Consider the following 21,432-nt stretch of genomic DNA (forward strand, 5'->3'; position numbering starts at 1 on the left):
TTTTCCTCTTGTGCTTACAAGAACTGTGAACTCTGCACTAGACAGGTCCGTCCTTCTGTTTCAATATAACACTTTTTAATGTTTTGTTTCTCTCTCATTTGCAAATGCCATTTATAGAACTTGGGAGGACACTGCCATGACAGATTTTTCCTTTGACGAGTTGGTGTGCTTCTGAGAAGCTTACAAATTAATTCTTTTGTTAATTGCTTAGACTGTATTCTCGTTCTTTCCTGTGATAAATGTATCAGGAGATGAAACTAGATATAAAAATATCTGCTGAACTCATCTGTAGCTAGGTGGTTCAGTAGATTAAAAAAAAATCTTGGTGCAGCAGAAAAGTCGTTAAGGTAATTAAAGCAGATGACTAGTGCTCTAAAAAGCATCTCATCTACTTTATCATTCTGAAAACCAGAGGAGATGAAAAGCACTGGTACAATGTCCATCACTGATCATATCTTCTCAGTCCTAAATTTCTCTGTCCCAACCACTTTCATAGGCACAGTTGGTAAAGCCATGAACCTGGAATCTGAAAGGCTTCAGTTTAAATTCTGCCTCTGGCTCTTCCTAGCTGAATGACCTTGGTCAAGTCACTGGACCTCTGTCTGCCTCAGGTTCCTCATCTGTAAAATGAGAAGATCATGGCACCTATTGCACAGCCTTGTTGTGAGGATTCCACATTTGACAACATGTAAAGAGCTTTGCATAACCTCAAAGTGCTATGGAAATGATAGGTATTATTATTCCTGGGGCAGCTAGGTGGCACAGTGACTAGAGTGCTGGGCCCGGAGTTAGGAAGATTTATCTTGCTGAGTTGAAATCTGGCCTCAGACACTTACTAGATGTGTGACCCTGGGCAAGTCACTTAACCCCATTTGCCTCAGTTTCCTCATCTGTAAAATGAGCTGGAGAAGGACATGGCAAATCAGTCCAGTATCTTTGCCAAGAAAACCCCAAATGGGGTCACAAAGGGTAAGACACAACTGAACAACATTTATATTATTATCCGGTTGTGAAATCCTGGGAGTTTGTAGCAGAGAAGAATAATTAGCAAATGAATCCACCATCTTTCTGTTTATAGACTCCAAAACCAGAGGCTGTTTGTTTAATTCTGTTCCCTGTCATACCAGTTTTTCCATGTCAAAGTGTTGACTTGACTCCCTGGTGTGAAATGCTAGTACATGTGAAATATAAACATGACTTCATCCATTAGGGATCACTAGTGATTAGAAGGCATTAGTGATCCCTACTGAATGATTGGGATCAAGGCACAACTTATTAAGTAAAATGGAACAACTAGAAACATAAATTCACGATCATTAATGAATTTGCTTATTGTTTGAAGACACTAGTGATCAGATTCCATTAATGATCCCTAATGAATGAGTAAGATAAAAAACACAAGCAACTAGAAATCGTAAATTCATGATAATTAACAAATTTGCTTATTGTCTGAAGACACTAGCTGTCACTCTGCATATAGAACCACACAGGAGCCACAAAATACAGCAGTTTCTTTCTTGGGTCTGTTGAGTACTACCTATGGAATTAGTAAAGGCTGTTATGTACTGTCAAAATCCAATAGCTTTGAAGACAGGTACTGCAAGGTAGCGTTAGTACAATCACAGGGTAAATAGCAACAAATTATGATGTGCTTACTCACTTACATGTTATTCACTCGTAATCATTGGCCCTAAGTGCTCGGTGCTCAAAGCTAAGTGTTCACAGCTTCCCTAAATAAGAATTGGTTGCTAACCTAGCTTTAGATCACATTTCCCTTGTGACAGTGAAATTAATTCCTGGTATGCCCAGCAGTCTCTCTGGGCCGTTTCTTGGTGTCAAGGAAGCTACGGCCTCATTTCCAGGTTTTGTTACCCCAAAGCACAGACTGGCTAAGATGTTGACAATTACATTACAGTGTCTAAGAAAGAAAGAGAAAAAAAATGCTACCTATAATTATGGAGATTAGCTAATGATGCCTTTGTCCTAATTACACAAGTACTACTGGTGAGGCATATTCCTCCTTCTTTTTCCCTGCATCCCTCATTTTCCTCCTCTTCCGCTCTAAAGTGTTACTTTATCATGTCTTTGAGATTTTTTCATCCTTTGTTCCCATAAAACCTTTTGAAAATCGCAATCTTGTCATCCACATTTTTTCCCCTCACAGAGGCCAAGCTGTGCCAGGTATGGAGCCAGTTTTCTTCCATCCGCTGATAAAAGCTTGCCGGACGGAAATTTATCGTGCAGTTATCAATATTTAAAACGTGCTTGCTAATAGAAGAGGCATTTTAGGAAGAAAATCAAGTGGTGAGGCATAGACAGCTCCTACATCTTTCAGTTTTTTTGTGCCAGACATATTATAATACACTAGTACCAAGTCCACAAGTAGTTATTATGTGTTAGCTATGTGCCAGACTGTTATTTTATTTATATTTCAAGTGTTCTTGGTGATGCTGCTGCCAAAGCTTTTTATCTCAAAAAAAAAGGTCATGTTTGTATAGATAAAATCAAATTTTCCAACTAGATTAATAAATTAGTGTTTATTAAATACTCACTGGAAAAAAAATGGCATCTAATTTGAGAGTTGTGATTCCAGCCATATAGGGAACTTCTAATATGGAAAGTCACTCTACCAACACAGATCAGCCAGTTGAAGTTTGGAAGAGTTCCTTGAGGAGCCAAGAGGTGTATAAAAGGATTAATATCATATTAATGAGTTAACAATCAGATTGAGGCCATTGGGCCTAATGAATAGATACCTGGCCTTGGAGTCAGGAAGACCTGGGTTCAGGTGCTGCCTCAGATATGTGCTGGCCTTGTGGCCTAGACAAGTCATTTAACTTCTCAGTATTCTGGGCAACTTTCTAAGATTATACATTAGAAGAGAAAGTGCTGGGGCAGCTGGGTGGCACAGTGGATAGAGCATCCATCCTGGAGTCAGGAGCACCTGAGTGCAAATGTGATCTCAAACATCAGCTATGTGACCCTGGGCAAGTCACTTAACCCCAATTGCCTCCAAAAAAAGGAAGAGAAGGTGCCAATCTGCAAGCATTTAGCGTGTTGGTAGGAGTAGTTTCCTTGTTTGGGGAGTTTCGTGTATTGATGGAATCACAGGTGCAGAGCCTAAAATCAGATTACTTTAAGTTCTACAAATGAAGCCGGGTGATTGGGGTTGGAGGGCGCCATCTCCAGTCATCCTGATCTGTATCTTGCCACTGGACCCAGATAGCTCTGGAGGAGAAAGTGAGGCTGGTGACTTTGCACAGACCCCCCTCACTTAAATCCAATTCGCTTCGGAGTTGTGGCATCACCTTCCTGATGCCATGGTCATTTTCAAGAACCAAGGACAAACAGCAAACAGCCTGTTTGTACATGTTTATTTGCCTATTGTCTCCCCCAACAAATTGTGAGCTCCCTGAGGGCAGGGATTATTTTCTGCATCTTTTTGTATCCCCCACATTTAGCACAGTGCCTGGGACATAGTAGGCTCTTAATAAATGTTTACTGACTGATTATTCAGGGCCTACCTATGTTTTCAAACAGTGTTTGGGGTTCTTTATTCCATAAACTGAAAACATCATCTCTACATGGAACAATTTTCAGGCTTCACCAAACAGCGCTGTGAGGATTGTTGACCCCAGGACGACAGCTGTGTGTCCTTTGGTCTGGTTTTAAGCATTCCTGAAACAGTGATGAAGAGTGACTGGAAGTGGCTGCTCCCCAAAACAAGGCAGCCTCTGCAGATGTTGGGGACTGCAGCCACTAGCTCACCATGTTCTCTGTGGTGTCACAGAGTTCTAGGAGGTCCATGTGACCACCCGCCCAGGGAATTTCATGCACATAGCCAGCAAATTTTGCAGAAGAATGCATTTCCTTGGAGTTACAACACATTTTCTCCTCTTTGCAACTTCATGGAAAGAATTTAATTTCTTGCCAGTTTTAAAAAACTGTGATTATGTCAGCAAGCTGACAGTCAAAAAACCCCCAAAAAACAAAGATAAAGGTTCACAACAAACCCCATGTCATCAGGCTGTTATTCTCAAACCCTTTGAAGAAACTGATAATGTAGTTGCAAAATTCTGGAGTATGTTTTCTAAATCTCTCTCTTAGAAAAGAGCTTTCTCTTTTCTGAATGCTTACCATGTACTGACCTCTGTTTTTGATATTTGTGTACTTGTCTCTTCTCTGCTAGACTGTGAACTCCTCAGGGATAGACCATATCATATATTCTTATAGTGAAAAAAAAATTGTATGGAATCAATTTTAATCCAGTGGGTCCAGTGGCAAGATTTTGCAGTTTTAAAAATTACTTCTGTGTTTAGCTTAGTGTGTTATAAGCTGTTCAGTTAAAAAAAATTAAAAAAAAAGACTGGCTGAATTTGTCTAGCTAGCTAATCATTATAACTACATTCTATATGTAGCAGATGATAGATTACTTGACTGAAGTGTCTATGCCTTTAAATCTGTAATGGGGACATCCTCTCTCTCTCTCTCTCTCTCTCTCTCTCTCTCTCTCTCTCTCTCTCTCTCTCTCTCTCTCTCTCCTCTCCTTCCCTTCCCCTCATAGGCCGGGTCAGCTCTTCTGACCCCTTTGGGACAGACAACCTTTCTAAGTTTTCTATTTAGGGACCGACCTCTAGTCTTCAGTCCCCTAGGAGTCAGTTACGATGCCACGTGTCCCCAGTTAGGCAGATCTCTAGAAGGCTAACTGCTTTTCAGACAACCCTAGCTATCAGTCTACCGAAGACTGACTGTTCACACACTCTCTTGTTTTCCATCTATTAAGAAACAGATTCCTGGTTGACTCTTCACGTCTAGGCCATCTCCTGCCCTCCTGTCCACCGAGGAATAGCTTCCTAGCCGTCTTATCAATGATCTCTTTCAATTAGGGAAGCTGTCTCTGGATATTCCAGCTGGATTAATGACTGGGAGTTTGTGGAGCACCCGGGGGATAAAGCCTACTTATCTACCCAAGACTATTCATATTCTGGAGACCATCTCAATTTTTTTCTTTTGGGAAACAGATTCCTGGCTGCCTGTCTATGGTCAGGGGATGTACCTCCAACTCTGCTAGTCACTACACTCACAATTCTCCATGGGTCAGTCTTCTTCACGGCACCCCCTGATATTCTTCAGTTAGCTCGTTTGAATTTTCTGGTCCATTTTTATCACGTCTGTTAGGTGACACAATGATAGAGTGGGCCTGGAGTCAGAAAGACATGAGTTCAAATTTAGCCTCCTACACTCAAGCTGTATTGCTCTAGGCAACCATTTAGCCTGTTTATCTCGTTTTCTCAAGTGTCAATAAAGTCAAGATCAAAATAGCACTTACCTCAGTGGGCTTTGGTAAGGATCAAATGAGATTTTTGTAAAGTGCTTAGCACCATGACTGGCATATAGTTGGTGCTTAATAAATGCTTATTCTTTCCCTCCCCATTTTTGGTGACTTTCTTCTTGGACACAGACAGTATAATGAGTTTATGAACTGAGGCATATTATCAAAGATAAGAGAAAGGGATATCGCTTCCATGTTGTATCTCAGCTAGCACTACAAAGAGAAAGGCCTAGGAAAGATGGCGAAAGGGGAGAGAGATTGAGAGCAAGTGAGGGAGAAGGAGGAGAAGCAGAAAACAAGATGAAGACATATAGACATAGACAGAGCTGAGGGTTACAAAGCAGAAGAAAGAAAAAAGAAAGACAAAAGGGCAAAAGGCTTAACTATGTGTATTTATTACAATTGTTTTTTTTCCCCCAGTAGAATTGGGAGGAAAAAAATACTTGTTAATTGAAAAAATAGTAAAATAAAATAAAGCTTACATTAAAAAAATTTTTAAGGGACAAAGAATGGATTGCTGAGGGTTGTTTCCATATGTACTATCAATTTACTCCCAGCAACAGTCTCTTATTTGGCACCAGGCCGCCATATGATGCTATTTTCCAATGTTCTGGCTCACTGTCTGTCCCTGAAAGAAACATCTAGGCGAGAGGTTCAATTTAATTCCCCCTTCTACCAAACAACTTTCCGACTATTCCCACTAGGTTTCACCCAAACCAACAAGCCCGCATAATTCCCAGTGAGCCCTCTCCTTGTCTCCTAGACCCTGTATAGCCCATATAACTTCTCCCTGTCTTCCAAAGGCCCTAAATCAGTCCAGTCCCTCTATAATGGTTGTCTCTTTTGTCCTTGGAAAATGAGAAGCCCTGAACGCTTATAATTAATTTACTCCTCCCAAATGTTTTCTGAGCAAATTAATTTTTAATGGTCGCTTTCTATGTGAACATGTTATTCCTAATAAAGCCAGATGTAGTATTAACTAATAAGGAAACAGCATTCCCTTCTATAAAACTTAATGGATACCAGAAAGAAAAAAAAATCATTGCTATTATCTTGTGGAAATGTATGCTTTACTATCTAGCAGTCTGGATACTTTGGAATGACATGTTCTATAATATTTCCTCCCCTTGGTCATGCTCTGTAAATCTTCCCTTCCTACATGACTGGTTTTATGTTTTCAGTCGTATTAAGGTTAAAGGTTTATTAAAAGAAAACATGTTTTTGCTGCACTGTATAGTAGAAATAGCACAACATGCCACATGCCTCTTGAATCAGTAATGTGATGTCAGCTATCTATTTGCTAATCAGAGACAGTGCTCTCTGTAAAAGGTTAGGAGCCTAGTTCTCGGCAGTCTGTGGGATCAAACTAACCTATGGGAAAATGCCATTGACCATGACACCAGAGTGACATTAAGTGCATTTCACTGCAACCAGGCATTGTAGAAGAATTTGTTCATTTTTCACTGGGGGAAGAATATATCGGTCAAATGTTCACTAAGGGACAAGATTATATTCTTTACATGAGTCCAATCTGATATCTCAAGGAATAGTAAGAAATAGCTTCATACCACTTAAAACATATACATGTGTGTATGTGTATATATGTATGTATATGTGTTTACATGTATACACACATATGCAATGATATACACCCCATATAGGACCACCTATATTTTGTGTGTGTATATACATACATATATAAATGCAAATATTTGTGTGTATATATGTATATATACAAACCCATTTGTGTATATATGCATGTATTTATATGTGCAAATGTGTGTGTATATATACACAAACCTGTATTCAAATATGTATATATGTTTGCATATGTATGTGTTATCATTTAGTTGATTAAGTCATATCTCACTCTTTGTGACTCTATATGACCCCATTTGGGGTTTTCTTGGTAGACACTGGAGTGGTTTGCCATTTCCTTCTCCAGCTCATTTTACAGATGAGGAAACTGAGGCAAAGAGGTTTAAGTGACTTGCCCAGGGTCACATGGCTAGTAAGTATCTGAAGCCAGATTTGAACTTAGGAAGATGAGTCTTCCTGACTCCAGGGCTAGCGCTCTATCTACTGTGTCACCTAGTTGCTTGTATATAGTTATACGAATGTATATATACACAAACATAAACCATTGATGGTATAGTAAGGATTGCCAACCAGCTCCACTTTAACAATTTTCAGCTCTTTCTTGAGGTGACACAGAATAGAGCACTGAGACTAGAGTCAGGAAGACCTGAGTTCAAATGTAGCCTCAGACATTTACTAGTTATATGACCCTAAGCATACTATTTAACCTCTCTGAGTCACAATTCCTGCAGTGGATAGAGCACTGGTCCAGAAGTGAGGAAGACCCGAGTTCCAAATGTGACTTCAGACACTTACTAGCTGTGGGACCCTGGGCAAGTCACTTAATCCTGTTTGCCTCAGTTTCCTCTTCTGTAAAATGAGCTAGAGAAGGAAATGGCAAACCACTCTAGTATCTTTGCCAAGAAAACCCCAAATGGGTCACAAAGAGTCAGACACAATGGGATAACAATGGAACAACAAGACCAATGAAAATGGGGATAATAATATCGCCTACTTCCCAGGGTTGTTGTGAGGATTAAATGACCACAGTGCTTGGTACACAGCCGGTACTATATATAAATGGTAGGTGATGATGATGATGATGATAAATGTGGTGGTGGCGGCAGTGGTTATCTGAGCATGGCAAAACAATACATGCTATATACAAATCCAGGCAATTCTAACTTGGTTCAGAATATAGTCTGGGGCCACACAGCCCAGAGCTTTAGGGCAGCGCTATTATACACTGGACAAGCAGCTGGATTCTTTTTCAGATGCTCCAGCAGATAGGAGGGACTGTTGGAACATATAAACCATGAATACGTTAGATAAAGATATACAGGACTTGTTGGCAGAGTTTTTTATAGGATATGGTAGAGTGAGGGGAAGTGGAGGGGATGGATGGCTAGGTTTTGCCTGAGCTTATAGATCACCCATTCTAGTTACTTCAGTCTACTTGTCCCTCTCTTCCCTGTGGGTGAATGGACACCATCCAGCCAGAATGCTTCAGCTAGGTTCTTTTTCAGATGCCGCAATAGGCATCAGGGAGTTTTGGATTTTATAAATCTTGAATGTTAAATAAAGGTACACAAGACTTGTTGGCAGAGTTTTTAATGTATTTATTTGTGGGGGGGTGATGACAGTGGAGGTGCTGGATGGGTTAGGGTCTGTCTACACTCATGGATTATCCATTTTGGACATTTCTATTTGTCCCCCTCTTCCCATTGGGCAAGTGGCATCTGGCCAGTGGGTTTCACTCTTTCACCCTTTCACCGAAGTGCCCACGCCTCATCTTTTATGGCAGTGGCCTTGGAGGATGAAGGCTCTGCAACAAAGAACCAACCTCAGGGAGTGGTACCAAGCTTGAAAGACTTCAGCAGCAGGCTGGGTTTACCATCAGAATACTAACCTTTGCTGAGTTTGGCAAACTGGTGGTAAATTTTGGGGCCACAGAACTGAAGAAACTGTCTGTCAGGGAATGGAGGGGGTGTAACCAGCTGTCAGTGAAAAGAGAACTTGTAGGGTTTGTGAATTATTGAATGGTTTATTCATTCCAGGCCCAAATAGAGGCAAAGTATAAATCAATCATAAGGGCCCAAGCTACTCGAAGCAACCTATGACAGCTTTCTAGCATTTGAAAGCTGCAAGTGGAACATAATTCAATTAATTTCTGTTCAGAAAACATATATTAAGTAGCTGTTGTGCACAGGAACACCAAGCTAGGCATTAGGAAAAATACAAGTTTTGGATAAGATATGGTCCTAGCTATCATGAAACTTATAGTTTAATAGGGAGGTTTGGTGGTGCGGCGGATAGAGCTTTCAACCTGGAGACAGAAAGACCCAAGTTCAGATTCTGCCTCAGATCCTTGCTAGCTATTTGACTCCTGGGCAAATCACTTAACTTCAGTTTGCTTCGGTTTCCTCATCTGAAAAATGGGCATGATCACAGGGCCTACCTCACAAGGTTACTGTGAGAATCAAGTGGGATAAAATATGTAAAGTGCTTTGTAAATATGAAAATAGTAAATAATGTTGGAAGCTTTCAGAATGCTTAGGAAGAATTCTTCAAAGGCAGAAGAAAATAGCTCTGTTTTCATCTCGGAGTAGTATTGATTTTCCAATAATTTAAGCAAATATCATTTTAGCTTTCCATTGAAATTTGGTTAAAATGGATTCCATACAGTATTTTTTCACTATAGGAGAATAGATAATGAATTAATTTTCATATTTTTCTTTAATAATTCTTTTCTATAAGTGGTCAGCTTAAAATTATTTCTTGCTGGTGAATTATTTCTTTCTTAGTGAAACACAGTATTGTAATAATTAAAATAGCTAGCATTTATACAGCTGTTGTTGTTGTTTGTCCAACATTCTTGAAGAGGACCAATGACATCAGAGAGTGATATCTTGACTTGTGCATAAATTAGATTTAACTGAGGCATTTCTGCACAAAGTCATCAGCCTCATTCTGTCCTCCGGAGTCATCAAAGTCCTTTGGCAAGATAAAAGTCAAGATGACTGGTGATGGCCAGGACACACTTGAAGGGTCTTTAGATATCTCCCTTTATCCCTACAATAACACTGGTGGATAGGTGCTATTATTATCCTCATTTTTCAGATGGGGAAACTGAGGCAGACAGGTTAAGTGACTTGCCCAGAGTCACACAGCTAATAAGTATTTAAAGCATGATTTGAACTTGTCTTGCTGTCTTCCTGTTGAGAGTTCAGTCTACTGTGCCACCTTGCCCCTTCATTAGACTATAAATTTCGTGAGGCCTAAGACCACATCCCATCCAAACTTTGCATTTTTTCCAACGTGTAGCCTGGTTTCTATGCACAATAGCTATCTGATAAGTGTTTTCTGAACTGAAACTAATTGAATTATATCTCATTTTCAGCTTTGAAATTCTAGAAAGTTCTTATAGGTTGGTTCAGGTAGCTTGGGCCCTTGTGATTGATTTATAGCTTGTCTCTCTTGGAACTGGAATGAGTAAATACAAATTCTACAAATTCATCTGTTATCATTGAAACCTGAGGCTTCTAGGTCCTGGGTTCTCTTCAATGTGCCACATAGCTGCCTATATAAGTGGTGGGGGTAGGGAGGTCTGGACTGTAAGATCGGAACTTGACAAGTTCGGAAAAGGTATGGCCAACGACGGACATTGTCATGATGTTTTTCTGCTTATTAGGTTTTCAGAATGGTAAATTAGATGAGATACTTCTTAGAGCTCTAGTCATCTGCTTTAATGAGCAACTTTTCTGTTGTACTAAGATTTTCTCATGGGGCCCATAGCTAATTCAGTAATTAAATAGGAAATCTTTCCCTGTCTTATTGAACTTTCAGGGCTTCATTCATAACTTCACCTTTTAGATTTTTGAGTATACAGACTCTTAATCAAGATTTTTATCCGGAAAATTAGAAAAAAATGTTTTGAGGAATTAGCTCAAATCCAAGGTCAAGACAGAGGTGGTTCAAATTAATTCCTTCCTCCCTTCCTCTTGTTTTGACCTGATCATTTGAGCTTCAAGACACTCAAAGCATGGCATCCAGGGAGGTAGGTAGATTTTCAGTAGAGGTTTATGGGTGAAATATGGCCAGGGTATGAAGATGACAAGAAATGGGGAGAGTTAGATCTTCTTCAGGGGGATGAGCACCCACCTGTCCACCCTCATCTAATTATGGATCTTTCAAAGTCTCTGACAACTGGTACTCCCCATCCCTTTCCTCTCTGAGCAATTTTCTAATATGGACAATTGTCCACATGGCTCGCCTTCTCCCTTTATGTATAGTAGAATAATGAACAATCATGAGAAAATATGGATGTTTATAGCCTCTGGTGACCTAAGCTGAATTCAAGTTAGAATGAAGAGGTGAAGGTCCAGTTTGGATGCTGTTATGTCAAATACAAGTGGTTGGATCACATATACAGCCAGGAACCTGTGGTCATCCATATTTCATGTCTTCACAGTGCTTTTAACAAAATCAATATGTGTATTTTAAAATCAGATTTCATTGCCACCTATCTGGGACTCTAAAGAGAGTCTGCATTTCTAACAGAAAAAAAGCCAGAAGGACAGGCTGCAGTACTTTGGTGACTCAAGCTAATTTTTTTCTCCCAGCAAATCAATTCATATTAAATCTTGCTTATAAAACCCATGTGGCAGAAAGGACTTGTCTGTATTTAACCATCTGATTAGTCTATTTGAACAGGGTAATCTAACAAAACATAAAGTTGTTTATAGGCTTTGTTATTTTTGGGTACATTCTGTCATGTATTTCCAAAAACTCGATATCATGCCATGATATTTCTTTGCATCTTACCTTAGAAATTTCTCTTGCTGAAATAAAAACCCCAGTTCATTTACTCATTCATTCATTCCAGCAGGTATGTCTTCATTCATTTCATTTATTCATTCATTCAGTGCATTCATTCAACCTATGTTTACAGACAGCCCACTTAATGCTGTGCATATACTGTGCCGGGCCTATGGGCTTAAATTATTTGTAATTCTTTTCTTTGCACATTTCAGGTTCAAGTTCTGGACTTTTCAAGACCATAACAAATTAAGAGTTTGGTTGGGGGGTTTTTTGTTGTTGGTGTTTGGTTGTTTTTTTAAACATGGATTTTTTCATTTCATAGCTCCTCAGGCCTCCTTTGTGGGAAGAAATTTTTTTTTTTAAAAAATCACTGTATTTTTTTCTCCTTTCCGTTACACTGCATGAGTTTTCATAAATCTCAGGCCAGAAGAAACTGATTAGACATTTCATTCTCTTCTTAGGAAATGGATGAAAGGTTTAAGTCCTGACACAAACAGGAAAGTACTGTAGCAAGTCGCTTGTCCCGCAGGCACTGCCTCTTTAAATAGCTGCTCAGCTGTGTGAATGAGTTTTCCATTTAGACCAGAAACCCCATGGCTCTTTGTTCCTCTGGCCCCGTCTGGCTGGAGGCACCAAGTGTTATCCTATCAAGGAGTGTTTAGATAGCCTTCAGAATGTGCAGGTTGGGGAATGTGGGCTGGAGGATGACCTCTTGCCACCAGGGCCATGGGGAAACTTGGTTGTAAAGATGTTTTTGCCCTTCTCCCTTAAGGAAAGGATATCATCGGTGGGGCTTTTAAGCTTCTTGCTACAAGGTAAGACGCAGATCTTCCTAAACCAGGAAATTTTGAGCACTGATTTCATTTTGAGGCCTCATTCTCCCTCTTTCCCTTCAAAGACACATGGAAGAGAGCAAGTACTGGAGGATATTGGTTTTGGAATTTATTCGTTTAAGAATGGGAAGGTGACACTGTTTTGTAGGTGGTTAAAAAGCACAAAGCAGTAAAATAATATTCAACTTTCTTTTGGGTCTTTACAAGGAAGGATTTAATCTTACCAAAGGAGAAACAGGTAACTTCTGAAAGTGTCTAAAAGTTGTAGGTTGGTCAGATATATTTTCTGTTGCTTTAATACAACAGAAGAACCTAACACAAAAGTTAAGCATAGATGCCTGCTTCCCTCTTTTTAACTAGCAATAGTCACTGAAGTTAATACTTTTTCTAAATATTAAAAAAAATCCTTACCCAATTAGATTATGCCTTTGAGCCACTGAGTGTTGTTGGGAGAGTGTGAGGGGGTTGAGGGGAGCAGATACTAGATTTAATCTGGTAATAATCAAAAGAGACCAGTTAAACAGTATGTTAATGGAAGGCTAAAGAGGTGGGGGTGGGGGGGTGTTTGGAGGTGGAATCTACTTCCTGTCATAGTGTAGAAGCATTCCAGCTATCTAAACCAATCCTTCCAGGTAATCATTTACCTGTTTTTGTAAACCTCCACTGAGAGCCATTCTGCTGCCTGAGTTATCTGTTCTGAGCTCAGAGGGACTGGGCCAGCAGCTCAGTTTGGTGTCCAAGCCCCCCTCTCTGCTTTCTAGCAGAAGGTAATGGGGTGGAGGACACCAGGCAGGATTAGGTTGCAGTCGACTTTGCCCAGAAGAAATAGGTAGGTGAATAAGGAAAGTGTTCTTCCTCCTCATTCTTGTAGCTCCCATAGAAAATTTTCTCACTTCTGCACTTAAATGGAATGTTTTAGACCTCTGTTTATGTCTTAATTCTTTGCCCTCTCTTAAAATATGGGTGTCTAGATCGGAGTTTGGTACAAGAATATATTACTCTAATTCAGGTCTTTTCAGCAGGAAAATATAATTTGCAAGCATACTCTAGCAACTTGATTGTCGATTTCTTCTTTGTATGCTTATTTTGGGGTGCACTTTGATGCGATAGAATGCAGTTGTGGTGATTTGGAAAGAGCATTGCATAGAGCCCCTAAGATCTGAGTTTCACTCCCTGCCTTGCTTTACCTCTTAGATCCTTAGTTTCCACATCTATAAAATGGGGGTAATGATACCTGAACTCCTCCACTCAAGCCTTTGTGGGTAGGAGGTGGTGATCTTGGCTTCTCAAAATCTAAGAAAGTGGAAGAGCTCAAAGTATTATTTATTAAGCACTTACTATGGGCCAAGACACTGTGTTAAGCTCTGGGGATAAAAAGAAAGGCAACCACATGGTACTTTGCCTTCAAGGATCTCACATTGTAATGGAGAAAACAACAGGCAAACAACCATGCACATATATAAGATTTATAATGTAAATAGAAAGTAATCTCCTAGAGAAAGGGGAGGGGATTGGACTGGGGAAAGGTCTTAAGAAGAAGGTGGAATTTGAGCTGTCTCTTGTTGAAAAGTTGGGAAGTGGGAGTCTCATGTCATGTTCAAGAAATAGCAAGAACACCTGGATCCTGGAGTACCCTGAGCAGCGGAGTAAGGTGGGAGAAGACCTGAAAGGGAGGGAGGGGCCAGGGGTTAAATGCCAAGGGGAAGATTTTTCTATTTGATCCTGGAGGAAATAGAGACTATATAAAGATGGAATACTTAGAGTGAGGGAGCAATATGGTCCAGACCGCCTTTGGGAAGGAGAGCTCTTGGAGAAGCTTTGGGAAGAGCAGTTTGAAACCAAGTAGAAGATAGACTGGTCCAACCAAACCAGGAAGACTTTGAGTACAGCCCAGCCGTGGAACCAAGCCCTATCATGATAGGTCTGGCCAGCCAGTGATTTATGTATCTATGTATTTGCCACATTCCCTCACAGAGACAGTAAAGTGCGGAGGGAGTAGCAGTATTAAAGTAATGCCTGCCTGTTGTAAGGATTCATTGGAATCATGTATATGAAGTGCTTTGTTTAACCCCGAACATGTAAATACCAGCTATTGTTATTGTCTGTGCCATATATTACTTACTAATAATATTTTGCTTCCAGTTTCCTTGTTTTGCAGGGTGTAAGGGAGGGGGAGTGGAGGAAGGTTTTTGTTTTGTTTTGAGTGGGGCTGGGGAGGGAAGAAGAGGAGAAAGGTCTGGAATCTGACTTATTTGAATTTCCCTCTCTTTTATTTGGAGAGGTGGAGATCCTGTGAAGTTGTAATCTTGTTCCTCAGTCCTTGGTGTGCCTTTCCCTTTAAGTAGAATTGGGAGCGGACTTGTGATTTCATTGATATAAGTGAAATCCCAGGTGAGAAAACTCCACCAATGCAGGTCCACATCTTCTCTGCAATTTATAATCTTAGATACTTAACCTAGGTTAATTCAATTAAGGTCAGTAAGCATTTAGTTAGGACTTACTGTGTGCCAGGCATGTGCCAGGCCCGGGGGACAGACAGTTAGTGAAAACTCTCAGAGGGGCAGCTAGGTAGTTCGGTGAATAGAGCTCTGGCCTTTGAGTTAGGTGGACCTGAGTTCAACTCCAGCTTCAGACACTTGACATTTACTAGCTGTGTGACCCTGGGCAAGTCACTTAACCCTGATTGCCTCAGCAAAGAAGAAAGAAAGAAAGAAAAAAAGAAAGAAAAAGAAAGAAAGAAGAAGAAAGAAAGAAAGAAAGAAAGAAAGAAAAAGAAAGAAAGAAGAAAGAAAGAAAGAAAGAAGAAAGAAAGAAAGAAGGAAAGAAAGAAAGAAGGAAAGAAAGAAAGAAAGAAAGAAAGAAAGAAGAAAGAAAGAAAGAAAGAAAGAAAGAAAGAAAGAAAGAAAGAAAAGAAAAAAGAAAGAAAAAGAAAGAAACCCCTCAGAATTGGGAGACGGAGTGTCCCAGGCAAAGGACAGTGGGAACACTGTGTCACTGGATCACAGAGTACAAGGAAAGGGAGTAAAATAAAGAAGACTGGAAAGGTAGGAAGGAGTTTCGAAAAGCCAAACAGGATTTTACGTTTAATTAAAGTGATAGACCCCTGGAGTTCATTGAATTTTGGGGGTGGGAATGAGAAGGGTGGTGATCTGGTCAAACCTGAGCATTAGCAGGGTCAGTTTGATGGCTGAATGGAGGATGGAGTGGAGTAGGGAGAGACAAGACAGGGAGACCAACCAGCAGACTGTGACAGTCCAGGTATGAGGTGATGAGGACTTTTGCCAGGGTGATGGGGGTATCGGAGGAAAGAAGGCTACACATAGCAGAGGTATCTCCTGTACAAGAGTGAAAAAAGAAAAGCTTTCTTAGGCCCCATCACGTCTTCCTCGTGACTTTTTCCAGGTTAGTTTAGAGGGTGTTAAACAGACCTGGGTGAAGTACTTTATTTCTTGGAGTTTTAAAACAGAGATGTTAGTTTTTAAGTAATTAAGTTGTCCCAGCAAAGACAAGGTTCAGACTGGGAGAAATTTCCAGAGCTTCATAGTACATCCCTACCTTGACCTACTCATTTGTTTGTGAAAAGAATACTTTAATTTTTATGTGCCTTAATAGTTATTTCTTGTTAGGAAGCCTTTCTTTAACCTTAAGTAAACTTGTAAGGAGTCTAATTTCCCTGTGGCTGTTAGGAGGTTGTCTCTGATTCCTTCCACACCTTAATTTTCATGCTGCCTGTAGATGTGAATAAGATCATCATCCCCAGGTGGGTGTCTTGTCTTTTTAAGGCACATTTTACAAAGCCCTGGTTACAATCCTCTGTTCAGAGATCAAGTTAATAACAGCTATGCTAATCGAAAGTAAGTTTAATAAGATAAGATTTTATGTTTAGATTTGAAAAAGTCAACAAAGGGCTTTACTTTACTATTCTAAAGCAGAAAAAAAAATCCATGGAACATGGAGCCATTGCAAGTTTGGGGCCTCCCCAAGCCAGCGGAATTTCCACAGATAAGGAATTCCAAAGACAATGGGCACAGTGATCTAAGACTCTGTTAGCCAATGTCTTGGCAGAAATGCCAGGAATAGATAACAAAATAGCAGCAGCAACCCTCTCCGACCTCCTTCCCCCACTCCAAAGCATGTGAGAGAGAAAAAAAACCATAGATATTAAATGAACTAAAAAAGAACACACCATCTTAATGCAAACAGCAGAATTACGCATTGAAGCCTTGGAAGACAGCCTCTTGATCCACCTTCTGCAGAATACAGGAGTATGTTTTAATGTCTCTTAAAAGTCCCAGTGGTGGGTTTTTGAATCATTGGTGATTGAGGTAAGCACAGGGCCTGCCTGGAAATTTTCCAGAGGTAGAGAGTTGAAACAGTTCAGCCAAGATGCGCAGTATTATTATAACAAAGATATGGAGAAGCAATTCACTCCCCTCTGGAGAGAGATAGCATAACAACCTTGTAAGGGCTGTCTGTGGATATAGTTCTTACTTGTTGACTGGGCCTTGTGCTAGTGAAAAGACAGATGATCATACCAAGAGCCATCATCCCCAGGATATATACATACACATATATCCAAGCTCGGATCAGAAGAGAAAGATTGAGAGTTGTTTCTCAGCGATACTGAAGACCAAGTAAGACTAAATCTATGATTTAAAAAAAAAAGCAATTCAATTTAAGAGTGAATGTGTCGATAATACAAATTTTGATTCAGTGGACATTCATTCCTAAACAACTTGTTTTTAGTCATTTTTTTCAGTCGCATCTGACTTTTTGTGACCCCATTTGGGGTTTTCTTGATAAAGATACTAGAATAGTTTGCTATTTCCTTTTCCGCTCCTTTTATAGATAAGGAAACGGAGGCAAACAGGGTGAAGTGAGTTGCCCAGGGTCACACAGCTATTAAATATCTGAAGCCAGATTTGAACTCAGGGAGATGAGTCTTCCTGACTTCAGTCTTGGTGTCATCTAGCCACCCAGAGGGAGAATAAATAATAGATAAGAATGCCAGTCAGATTTAGGTATCACAAAGGCCTAAAAATAGTTATTAGGAATAAGTTGACTTTTGGTCATTCAGTCAGTATGCATTTATTAGGTGTCTACTATGTGCCAGGCATTGTGCTAAGTGCTAGGGATACAATTTGGGGGGGGGAGGGGTGAAGACAGCCCCTGCCCTCATGAAGCTTACAGTCTAATGGAGGAAGAGCTTACACAAAAAGAAATCAGAAAGCTAATAATCTCTTTGTATTGGAGTTATGGGTAGGTAGCATATATCATCACCTCCCCCATTTACTAATTGAATAGATATGAAGATTTGAACATTTGGTTTTTGTCGTGGCAGGTCTTATGACTGGAAATATTTTCTGTTGTTGGTACTAATGGGGGATTCAGGAAAAAAATGATGAAATAGTGCTGAAAGAAAGAACCCCTTTAATTTGGGCTGTTCAAGGTAAGGCCAGGTAGATTCACCAGAGACAACCTGAGAGTTTCCATTCTAATGGAGGAGACATATACATAAATACAAAAAGAGTAGATACACGGTAGCTTTCAAGAGGATAGCACTAGCCACTTGGAAGACTAGGAAAGGACTCTTGCTGAAGTTGACATTTGAGCTGAGTCCTGAAGGAAGCCAGGAATTCTAAGCAGTGGAGGTGAGGAGGAAGAGCATTCCAGGCATGAGCGACAGTCGGTGCTAAAGCATCTAACTTTATGCAGTATAAAATAAACAAAGATTAAGTAAAACTCACGATGCTTCATTTAATAAACACCCAACATCCTCACTTTTAAAGACTTAAACCCATTATATTTCAGGGATTTGTACTTTGGAGAAGCACTTGGCTGTAAAGAAACTAAACATGGGATGCCAGAGTTGTTTGAGCTGGTTCCAAATTTGTGCTTCCCTTGATTTCAAAGAAAGCTACAAGCAAAGATAGGCCCATGGGGATGAGCTGCAGGGCGGGCCCCTTGAAAATGCCAAGGATTCTGGGAAACCTGAAGTCGCCGTTGACCAAATGCCTATGCCATTTGGGTAGGATGCCCAAATAGCCTTGTGAGTATTCAATTCGGCATGCTTTGTTATGAACAAAACTAAAATGGAGGATAACAGATGAAGTCACTTCAAAAGAACCCTTTCAAATAACAGCACATCCTGTTAGGTTATTCATTGCCTTTCATTACATGCCTTGTCAACTTAGTATTATCAGATACCCTCACAGGGCATTTTAATTAATTTGTTATGGGATGCATGGTGGGACTCTTCCCCCCTTTGCAGACTTTTCACTAACAAATTGAGGCACAGTCTCCTCATGAAGCAGGTGACAGGGTGGGGATAGAATTTGGTAATAACAAAACATTCAAATGATTTGGAACTTATATAGCATGAAAGAGAAGAATGTGGTACTTACTGAAATTTTAGAAGAGCATAAGATTGTGATAATGTGTAGAGGATTCTGCAGATTAAAGGCCTGGACACAGGTGTGCTTAGCAGATGATTTCCCACTACCACGATGTCCTCTTGGCATGGATTCAAAGAGTATCAGTAAAACTGAGGTTTGGAATGATCCCAAACACTTCCCCATCCCTCACTAGAAAACTACTGATCCTATTAATGGTGGGAATGAATGGTGGGAAAAATCATTAGGTTAAGGTTTTTTTTTTTAATTTAAATTTTTATTGACTTTGTTTTTTATATCAGTTTTATCCCCAGGTAATCTCTCTCTCCTCTTCCTTTCCCATTATAATAAAAAAGAAAAAAAATGAAAAAAATTTTGATAAAATTAACTAACGCGTCAAATGAGTCTGATAGTAAGTGTGATTTTTCTTATCCATGTCCTGTCACCTCTGAGAAGAAGGGAATAGAAGGCAGATTTTTCAACACTTTCCCATTTCAACAACTTCTAATTTCATTGCTTCAGTCAATGACAACACTAGTCATCAGTCTCTCATGTATATAATCTGGGGGTTATCTTTGACTCTTCCTTCTCCTATACCTCTTTCTCTTTCTCCTCCCTTGTATAAATTTGTCTTTAAGTCCTTCATCTTTTATCTTCATATCTCCCATGGCCAGTATCCTAGTAGGTTTGTCCAATTCTTTGTTGACCCCTTTTGGGGTTGTCTTGGCAAAGATACTGGCATGGTTTGCCATTTTCTTCTGAGGCAAGTCACTTAACAGGTTTAAGTGACTGTCCCAAGGTTACACAGCTAGTAAGTGTCTGAGGCTAGATTTGAATTCACCAAGAGGAGTCTTCCTGACTCTAGACCCTGTGCCCTGTGCACTATGATGCCACCTAGCTGCCCCTCTAGTACAGGTAAGTCCTCATTATCATTCCACTGGACTATTTCAATAGGTTCCTGGTATTCCTTCCTCTTTAGGTTCTCTCTTCAGGTTACTGACCAAATAATCTTCCATATACATAGAGTCATTCGTATCACTCCTCTACTCAAGTTGTTTTTTGTTTGTTTTTTTGGTTAGGTGATGGGGTTAAGTGACTTGTCCAGAGTCACACAGCTAGTAAGTGTTATGTGTCTGAGGCAGCATTTGAACTCAGGTCCTCCTGAGTGCTCTGTGCACTATGATGCCACCTAGCTGCCCCTCTAATCAGGTTTTTACTGATTCACTTTCAACACCTGAGTAAAACTCAAACTCTTTCACCTGGCATTCAGGGCCCTCCACAGTCTGGTCCCACCCTTTGCAGCCTTCTGTCATATAATTCTACTGTAAGAACATAATAATACTAGCAAACTAGTGACTTTCTGTGTTCTGAACATGCCCCTCTCCCTGCTTTTTTCTCTCTTGTGCTTTTGTTCACACTGTACCCTCTCTCTGGAATACTTTCCTTCCTCCTTTTGCCTTTTGAGTCCCTAACCATCCTGAAATTTCAACTCATGTTATCTCTGCTACACAAAACCCTTTCTGATTCCCCTACCCAGTCAGGAACTTAGTTTCCTTCTTAGACTTCACATAGTATATTATTTTGCATTTTTCTAATGAACTTGACATTGTGTAGTCTGGTTTTATATTATATCCAAACGTGCATTAGACTGTAAGTTCCATGAGAGCAAGGGTCCTGTCTTAAATAAACTTTGTATTTCCCCCAGCACCTAAAACACTTGTAGAATACTAGCATTGAAATATGGACTTTTGTTTCTGTATGCGTGTGTGTGTGTGTGTGTGTTGTGTGTGTGTGTGTGTGTGTGTGTGTTTCCATTCTGATTCCTCTCTGATGCTGGAGGTTTTAAGAACCAATGAAGTTAGAAATCTTTTTCTTTATCTCTCTCTCTCTCTCTCTCTCTCTCTGTCTCTCTCTTTGTCTCTCTGTCTCTCTCCCTCTTAGATTGTAACCTCCTTGAGGGCAGGGACTGTCTTTATCTCCTTTTGTTATCTGTAGCACTTAGCTCACTGTCTGGCACATAGTAGGTGCTTAATAAATGCTGGTCAGTTGATTTATCTGCTAATTCACTGACCACTGCAACCAATCTGTTAGTTGATTATTACTGAGTATCTACTGTAGGACTAAGTGTTATGTTATGTGTGTATATCAGTGGTGGGGGTAATATGCAAAGAAATGTAAAATGAAATTTCTGTCCTTAATATTACTAGTTAATAATCCAGTTGGGGAGATAACACATGGACGTTTAAGTGACAATATGAGGGATGTTGTTGATGAGATCAGAGGAATTTCATGAGATTTCTGTGAGCTAGAGTGACACAGGAAGGCTTCATGGAAGGAGATTGGTTCAGAGCTGACCCTTTAAGTTGTAAGTTGATACATGGAGTCAGAATAGACTGGCCCAGATCCATGAACTATGAAGACTAACTGACTAGTAGCCATGTTAGGAATGGACTAAGTTTGCATCTGGACTTTATGT

General features: G+C 40.0%; 1 protein-coding gene across 4 annotated transcripts in view; it reads left to right on the plus strand.

Annotated features, from left to right (window-relative positions):
* The window catches only part of ARHGAP28 (Rho GTPase activating protein 28), a 191,952-nt gene that overhangs the window by 63,195 nt on the left and 107,325 nt on the right, over window positions 1-21,432 (plus strand). The window contains exon 1 of one of the 4 annotated variants that reach the window (XM_078153510.1): window positions 12,446-12,546. The exons of 2 other annotated variants lie outside the window; for them this stretch is intronic. The gene's annotated coding sequence lies outside the window, so the exon portion shown is untranslated. Of the gene's footprint in view, window positions 1-12,445; window positions 12,547-15,485; window positions 16,890-21,432 lie in introns of those variants that run through there. One more of the 4 variants, XM_078153509.1, reaches the window with a different exon arrangement.

Source organism: Phascolarctos cinereus, unplaced genomic scaffold (genome assembly GCF_003287225.1).
Source record: "Phascolarctos cinereus isolate Bilbo 61053 unplaced genomic scaffold, phaCin_HiC Scaffold_4;HRSCAF=312, whole genome shotgun sequence".
In the NCBI taxonomy this organism is placed as follows: domain Eukaryota; kingdom Metazoa; phylum Chordata; class Mammalia; order Diprotodontia; family Phascolarctidae; genus Phascolarctos; species Phascolarctos cinereus.